This window comes from Pinus tabuliformis, chromosome J (genome assembly GCF_031772625.1).
Source record: "Pinus tabuliformis cultivar Carrire ecotype Pingquan chromosome J, CPIR1, whole genome shotgun sequence".
Lineage (NCBI taxonomy): Eukaryota > Viridiplantae > Streptophyta > Pinopsida > Pinales > Pinaceae > Pinus > Pinus tabuliformis.
The window spans coordinates 199,697,481-199,706,331 of NC_142295.1; the positions used below are offsets into that span (position 1 = coordinate 199,697,481).

The 8,851-nt window shown below is 41.0% G+C and overlaps 2 non-coding genes across 2 annotated transcripts; one reads left to right on the top strand and one right to left on the bottom strand.

Moving 5' to 3' along the window:
• The first annotated feature begins 3,860 nt into the window (after nucleotides 1-3,860).
• On the top strand, nucleotides 3,861-3,932 carry TRNAN-GUU (transfer RNA asparagine (anticodon GUU)). Its single transcript has one exon. It is a non-coding gene; the product is annotated as a tRNA-Asn (tRNA).
• Nucleotides 3,933-4,503: 571 nt separating this feature from the next.
• TRNAR-ACG (transfer RNA arginine (anticodon ACG)) lies at nucleotides 4,504-4,577 on the bottom strand. The gene has a single exon. It is a non-coding gene; the product is annotated as a tRNA-Arg (tRNA).
• Between the last annotated feature and the right edge of the window lie 4,274 nt (nucleotides 4,578-8,851).

The following is an 8,851-nucleotide window of genomic DNA, read 5'->3' on the forward strand; positions in this document are numbered from 1 at the left end:
ATCACTTGAGTATGCGCCAAAAAAATATTAAGAGACTTCGGTCCTCACAGGACCTAGGTGAGTAAATGGGCTATTTCCAATATATCGTATCGGTTGATAAACCCTATTATGATCAAAGCACATAATGGGCCATGGTTGCTGCCGGAAGAACTTTTCTTCTTTTATATGTTCTTGAAGCTTTTGTGGATCTATAGCCACAGAGCGGTTTTTTCTAGCCATAGCCACGGAGCGGTCATCTCTAGCCATAGTCACAGAGCGGCCATTGTTGTCTTCATAATTTTTACCTTTAAGAAAAGGTAATGGGGCTCTACCCAAATAGAACGAACAATAACAAAGAATAAGTAAACTAAAGGTTCGATTGATATAACGTCTTAATAAAGTATTATTGATAAGTGAATTACGATCTATACGGAAAGATACCCATTTTATAAAAATTGTTAATAGAATATGACCGCCCAACCAACCGCAAAGACCACTTATCATAAAGGATATATTAGGGCTGTAACGAAAAAGAAAGAGGTTCACCAGTCTTGTTAATACGGGATTTGCTAAAAGAATGGGATTCAACAATTGAAGAATTAGACCATCCATAAATAGACTTAGAGCTTTTGGATTGTTGATCGAATTCATGAGGTGCGGAGATTCAAAACTTGAAGGTTTGTCCATAATTTGGAAAAAATGAAAGAACATATATGGTACGACTAATAAAGTTATTGCATAAGGTTTCCACAGCGCTGCATAGATGGGCGAATAATACATGGACAAGAATCCTATTAATTGTCCCGTAATAGAACCACTTATGGGTATTATACCATAGCCAGGTTTTCCCAAAAGGAAGGATCTCGTGGAATAGATTTTAGAGGGACCAAAAGGCAATGTAGCAAGAAATCCATAATATAGCCCAAATATGATGATCGGACCTGAAACTTCTACCCATGAGGATAATGGACCCAATAGTAGACCAAGTACTTTTATCATATTAAAACTCCCTTTGATCTTGATCAAAGAATTATTTTGATAAATTTATGATTTTATCATATATATTATTTCTAAGTATAGAAATAGTTTTTATATTATATAAATAAATATTCGATTTAACATAATTGATTTATAAGAAATATTATAATATCTGGATATTGCATATGCTATTAATATATATTATTTGTTATCTTATTTAACAGGAGTACTGGTATATAACTCGTTGTTCTTTCGAACCAGGGTGGTCCGATCCAAGTTATCTAAATTTTCGTTACGTCGTAGAGGTCGGGTAACCAATTCGAGTACATCTCTCGCATTGGCAAATCCATGAATCTGGGCAAAAGTAAATTCAACTGACCATTTAGTACCAATTCCTCTCGCCCCTAACGGGTTAGCATGAGCCATTCCGGTGATGGCTAAGTCGGGTTGTAGCTCGCGCATACGTCGTATCTGATTCGAATTGTCTGGTTTCTCTACAATTCGTGGTATGGGCATACACATTCTTATACATGTATTTTGTAATAGCGCTAATTCAGCAGCTTGATACCGTTTATCCATATATGGAATACCAATTTCATAAACGATCATACCACATCTGATTAAGAATCTGGCTATAGATATTTCTATTAGATTATCTCCCATGAAAAAGACAGATTTTCCGCGTACCAAATCAAGATAATCTTTTAAACTCTCCCATATCCGTTCCTCTCTTTCCTCCAGACTCTAGGCCTCAATACCAAATACAGGACAAATCCTTTCGATCCAAGCACGCGTTCCGTCCGGACCAATAGGAAAAGGAGCTACGATTAATTCGCATTTTTTTCGTCTTATCAAAGTTGTTGCTGTACGACTAAGAAATGGGTTAACCCCACAAACATAAACTCCATCACCCAGTGATGGAAGATCGGCATATCTCTGAGCGGGCAACCAACCTGATACCTTGATGAATTGGCGTCTTAATTCTGTATCAAGTTGAGAAACCAAATTCGAGGGTAAAGACCCAAAAATAACTAAGGGAGGATGATTTGCATATTCCACCAAATTCTTTTCCTTCAGAAGAGGAAAAGGGAATAATTTTGTTTTAGTTTCTTTTGATTCACCAATGGGTAATTCTTGGTCTGGACAACGATGTGCCATTACAGCTAAGACAGTATCTTCCCCCTGAGTAAAAGCATAATCCAGTCCATTTGCTCTTGCCACTAGAATTGGTACTCCAATTTCATATTCCAATTTGGGTGCCATACCTTCCAAATCCATTTTTATTATTTCTGTAGTACAGGTGCCTATCCATATGATGACGCTGGGGTCTCTATCTTTTCTTATCCGAATACAAAGCGTTTTCAATTCCTCATAATCGTTCAAATGGGCCGATATATCTCCTTCTTCTAATTCTGCCATTGCATAGCGGGGTTCTGCAAAAATCATAACTCCAAGTGCATTTTGGAGAAAATAACCACATGTTTTTGTGCCCACTACCAAAAAGAAACTGTCTTCAATCTTTTGATACAACCAGGATACACAGCTAATAGGACAAAAGCTATGATAATTGCCCGTTTCACATTCAAGCGTTATAGTTTCAACAATTTTTGTCGACATAATAGGGAGGGAATAAAAGGCTAAGGATAAATAAGGAAAAGAAATAATGAATAAAAATACTAGTAACACAAAAGAATGATAACAAGAAATAATAAAATTGTCAACAAATTGACAACAAATTGTGGAGAAGTGGAGAAATTGTTGATTCTAAATCCTCGTAAACCCAAGTAAATTTTCCTTATTATTTTTTTTCTGTCCCCCACCACCAATGGGATTTAGATAAAGATCAGAGAGTAAACTGAATAATTCCCGATCTGGAATCTCTTTTGGGACAATACCTTCTGGTTGGGACAATATTTGATCTGCTATGCCTAGATAATAATTACAAACATAGTTAAGGGATGGTTCAAATCCAACCATTTCAAATAAGGTTTTACCCTTTACTCTGGAAACTCGGATATCCTCAATAATAGGTAATACTTCTATTACGGGCATTGGACAGGCTTCTACATATTTATTTATAAGATCTCTTCTAGATGTACGATTTCCCACCAAGCCTGCTAATCGGAGTGGATGTGTACGAGCTTTTTCCCTTATAGAGGCAGTAATACGATTAGCTGCAAATAATGCATCGAATCCATTATCTGTAATAATAACACAATAATCTGCATAGTTCAATGGAGCGGCAAAACCTCCACAGACCACGTCACCTAATACATCGAATAATATAATATCATATTCGTAAAATGCATTTAATTCTTTTAACAACTTTACAGTTTCTCCCACCACATATCCTCCACACCCGGCTCCTGCGGGTGGACCCCCTGCTTCCACACAATCCACCCCTCCATAACCCTTGTGAATTACATCTTCGGGCCAAATATCCTCATAATGATAATCCTTGGATTGTAAAGTATCTATAATTGTAGGTATTAGAAATCCTGTAAGAGTAAAAGTACTATCGTGTTTGGGATCACACCCAATCTGTAACACTTTTTGACCACGTCTCGCTAGAGCGACTGAGATATTACAACTAGTTGTTGATTTACCGATTCCGCCTTTCCCGTAAACTGCTATTTTCACCGCCAATCCTCCTTTATCTAAATCTAAAAGTTATCTCTTTATTTCAAGGTTCTATATAATCGAATTATTCTTTTTTTAAGTAATACCTAATATTGAATCGTAGCAATAATTATAGATCCTATTGTATTTATAGGTCAATACCTCTAGGGTGGGGTGTCCAAGAGTTGATAAAAAACCTTATTGAGTTTCTCGTTTATACACTGATGATCATGGGTCGGTCCAAAGAACAAGAATCTTGCCCGTATATGGGAACCCTCCGTTGTTCCTCAGTAGCTCAGTGGTAGAGCGGTCGGCTGTTAACTGATTGGTCGTAGGTTCGAATCCTACTTGGGGAGATCCGTTTTATTCAAAATAAAGCTCGTTTTTACGATTAGGAGTAAGTCAAACGTTACCTGTCCTTGTTCATAATATATGAATGCACAATCGCCACAGGATCAAGATAGGATCCCAGTCGTCCGGGAAAGGCAAAATGGAAACAACGGTCTCTTCAAAATACTGAAAAGTTCGGGGAAACAAATCCATTGTTCTCCTGATGTGATGACATTTTGAGAGCTGAAGGTGAAGAGGCCTCTATTTGCTCGACCTGTTACTAGTCACTCGACCCGTTACCAGCTGTTAGAACTATAAGTTTGTTCCTTGGAAGTCAGAATTGGATCCCTGCATGCTGTCAATCTATTTTCCCTCGGATTTGGAAGAATCTTTTGTTCTATAACCCTGATCTAAATATAATAATGAGGAAGATTTATAGGAGGTCAGACACAAATATGCTGGTTACTCTCGGACGTACCGGGTATCATTTTCGATAAATGACCCTTTGTGAAGACTAAGTTCCATAGCTTTGCGCTATCCCAATCATATCATAATCTCCCTACCCCCGAAAGGCCTCCCTTTTGTCCCCTTTCGGGGTGGGCGAGGAGGGATTCGAACCCCCGACACCGTGGTTCGTAGCCACGTGCTCTAATCCTCTGAGCTACAGGCCCCGTCTCCGCTGGATTCGTTCCCAGGAGTCCCTCCCAAAAGGAAGGGATTCCTCTCTTCGGGGTAAGAGGATGCAGAAGCAAATTTATTGCATCGCTATGAGTGAGCGCAGGTATTTCGTTTCAAATAAAAGTAAAGTGTGGAGTGGGAAAGAAAATATGTAAGAAATGGGTTTCAAAGAAGACGACCTTCTAACTAATGAGAAGAGGCATTAAGCTTTTTATCATCCTGGCACCGAGCTATTTTCCCGCAGGGCTTCCCCTACAGTATCGTCACCGCAGTAGAGTTTAACCACCAAGTTCGGGATGGGTTGGTGTGGTTCCTCTACGCCTGGGACACCAGAATTTCAAACCATGAACCGGGAAGGGCATAAATGCGAGAAAGGCATATTGGCTAATGATTGTGAGGCCCCAATTCTGAAAAGGATTAGGGCCAGGTAGAGAACCCTTCTCTGCCCTTCTATCTATCCAACGGAGAGGGAGGGCAGAGCTTTTGGTTTCATAGTTTCATGTTGTCAAACAATTGAACAAAGAAAAGAATAGATGGATAGTACCCGATCAGATCGATCGGGTCATGTAGGAACAAGGTTCAAATCTCTCGGTCTGTTAGGATGCCTCAGCTGCATACATCACTGCACTTCCACTTGACACCTATCATAATTATAAACGGCTCGTCTCGCCGTGACCTTATCTTGGATTCTCAATACTTTTGTCGCTCCATCCCCTGCAAGGACAGAGAACCCGTCGTTGTCCCAGCCGTGTTCGCGACTAGGGTCTCTCAGGGAAGTAAGAATAGGAGAGCACTCATCTTGGGGTGGGGTTTCTACTTATATGCTTTCAATAGTTATCCGCTCCGCACTTGGCTACCCAGCGTCTACCGTGGGCACGATAACTGGTACACCAGAGGTGCGTCCTTCCCGGTCCTCTCGTACTAGGGAAAGGTCCTCTCAATGCTCTAACGCCTACACCGGATATGGACCGAACTGTCTCATGACGTTCTGAACCCAGCTCACGTACCGCTTTAATGGGCGAACAACCCAACCCTTGGAACGTACTACCGCCCCAGGTGGCGAAGAGCCGACATCGAGGTGCCAAACCTTCCCGTCGATGTGAACTCTTGGGGAAGATCAGCCTGTTATCCCTAGAGTAACTTTTATCCGTTGAGCGACGGCCCTTCCACTCGGCACCGTCGGATCACTAAGGCCGACTTTCGTCCCTGCTCGACGGGTGGGTCTTGCAGTCAAGCTCCCTTCTGCCTTTGCACTCGAGGGCCGATTTCCGTCCGGCCCGAGGAAACCTTTGCACGCCTCCGTTACCTTTTGGGAGGCCTACACCCCATAGAAACTGTCTACCTGAGACTGTCCCTTGGCCTGTAGGTCCTGACGCAAGGTTAGAATTCTAGCTCTTCCAGAGTGGTATCTGACTGGTGGCTCAGGCCCCCCCGGAAGGGGGCCTTCTTCGCCCTCCACCTAAGCTGCGCAAGAAGAACCCAAAGACAATCCCAGGGAACAGTAAAGCATCATAGGGTCTTTCTGTCCAGGTGCAGGTAGTCCCCATATTCACAGACATGTGGCTGGTGGAGGAGGATGAGGATGAAATCTATTCTACACCACTTTGTGCATTAGAAACTACCATGGGGGTAAAACCACAAGATGAGGATGATATCATTGAAAATTTAATTCAGAATCCACCCCCCAGGACCTTGTCATTAGAAGATATAGTGAAAGAAACCCAAAATAATCCCTTAACTGATCTCTATGTGGCCGACCTCACCTCTCTTCATGTTAAAATTATAGAGTTCGGCCAGACAGAACGTTGAAAATCAATCCATCCCTATCCACTTCCTAGGAGAAGGAGTTGTGCAGCTTATTGAGAAACCATTTAGATGCCTTCGCCTGGAGTTATAAGGAGATGAAGGGGGTGCACCCTTCAGTGTGTACTCATCATATATACATTAAGGAAGATTGCAAACCATCCAAGCAGCCTCAAAGGAGGATGAATCCAGCCCTTAAAGACATTGTTAAGGAAGAATTGCAAAAATTACTTGATGCAGGATTCATCTACCCCATCTTTGACAATGAATGAGTCTCTCCTTTGGTGCTAGTGCCAAAGAAAAATGGTAAGTGGAGAATTTGTGTTGATTATCAGGAATTGAACAAAGCCACTAAAAAGGACTGTTTCCCTTTGCCTTTCATAGATCAAGTATTAGATGGTCTGGTGGGGAAAAAGTTTTTCTCCATCCTATATGGGTTTAGTGGGTACAATCAGATTCAAATCAGCCCAAAAGACCAATATATGACCACTTTCACTTGTGCTTGGGGTACCTTTGCATATCGGGTCCTTCCTTTTGGTTTATGTAATACTCTAGCCACATTCCAAAGAGAAGTATTAAGTATATTTTCTGAACTGGTTCATGATGCAGTGGAAATATATATCGATGATTTCACTCCTTATGGTTCTAACTTTTAGGAAGCTTTATCTAACCTAGGAAAAGTTTTGGACAAGTGTATTCAATTGAACTTGTCCCTCAGTCCAGAAAAATGTGATTTTTTGATGACTGAAGGGACCGTGCTATGTCATGCAATATCTCAACAAGGATTCCAAGTGGACCCCAACAAAGTTTCCATCATCCAAAGGGTCCCACCTCCTCAAAACATGAGAGATGTCAAAAGTTTCCTAGGCTTAGCCGGATATTATAGGAGATTCATTAGAGATTTCAGTAAGCTAGCCTCTCTGTTGCTTGGTCTTTTAGGAAAAGATGTTGAATTTATTTGGTCAGAAAACTGTCAATAAGCCCTAGATACCTTGAAAAGAAAACTTGTGACTGCCCCAATTTTGAGATGCCCAAACTTGGCCCTACCTTTCCACATTCACACATATGCCTCGAACAAAGCAATAGGAGCAGCCTTAGGACAAATCAATGAAAAGTTACCTTATGCCATATACTTTATAAGCAAAAGTTTGTCAAAGGCATAGTTAAACTACACAGTGACCGAGAAGGAACTCCTAGCTATTGTGCATTCTTTAAACAAGTTCTGACATTATATCATAGGCTATCAAACCTTTGTGCGCACTGATCATGCTGCAATTTCATAATTAATGAAAAAACTGGATGTAAATGCTTGCATTATTACATGGTTGCTATTACTGCAGTAGTTTGATTTGACCATTGTTGATAAGCCTGGTAAAGAAAATGTGGTTGCCAACTTTTTGTCTAGAGTAAATTTTCCTGCAGATGAAGAAGGAATGGTGGATGATCAAATGCTAGATGAACACATGTTTGCTATCTCGATAGTCTCTCTATGGTTTGTTGATATTGCAAACTACTTGGTTTCAACACAGTTCCCACCACACCTGTCCTCAAAGGAGAAGAGTAAGATCGTGAGGAAACGCGCCCCTTTCTCCTGGGTTGGGGGCAATCTCTTCAAACATGGCCCAAATCAGATCTTGAGAAGATGCGTTAGGGGGGAGGAAGACTTTGACATTCTCCTGACCTGTCATGATGGGCTTTGTGGAGGTCATTTTGTAGCAAAGAGGATTGCCTTCAAAATATTGCAAGAAGGCTACTATTGGCCCACTCTTCATCAAGATGTGCGGAGATATACTAGCCAATGTGATCGGTGTCAAAGGATGGGGAAACCTACTCCAAAGGATGAGATGCCCATGCAACCACAAGTGACCCTCGAGCCATTTGAGAAGTGGGGCATGGACTTTTTGGGTCTGTCACACGGAATAAGTCGATCATGCGAACAAGATAGACCTTCCTAGAATGTAAAGAAGACGTAATGACAAGCAAACCAACCAGACACTATCTTTCTCTAAATATGCTTTTATAAACAATGGCAAACAAGTGTTTTTAGGGCCTACCTTAGGTCCAATGCAAGTTTGTGGATGCCCTCGCTCCTTCGATCCAAATGAGCTCCTTTGTCGCGAATCTGCAAACACAAACAAGGCAAACAAATTAAATAGCACCTGAAAAGCCAATATCACAAAACATATTTAACATGAAAGTCAAGGAGTCCATGAAAAAATTAACATGAGATACTTGTTGAGAAAAATGAGTTTGATTGTATTAATTCAAAAGAAGAAGAACTTTACAACCTGTGCCTTGACGCTGTACAAGCTCCTCCCAGGGTCCAGCAAGAAGTCTCCTCTACTTTGACAAGTTTCACTCACTCCCCAATGAAGCCAAAAAGGTATGTGATCTCTCCTCTTAAGCTCAACTAGGAAGTCTTGATTTCACCAACATTTACCCTAAAAAATGTTCAGCTTCTAAC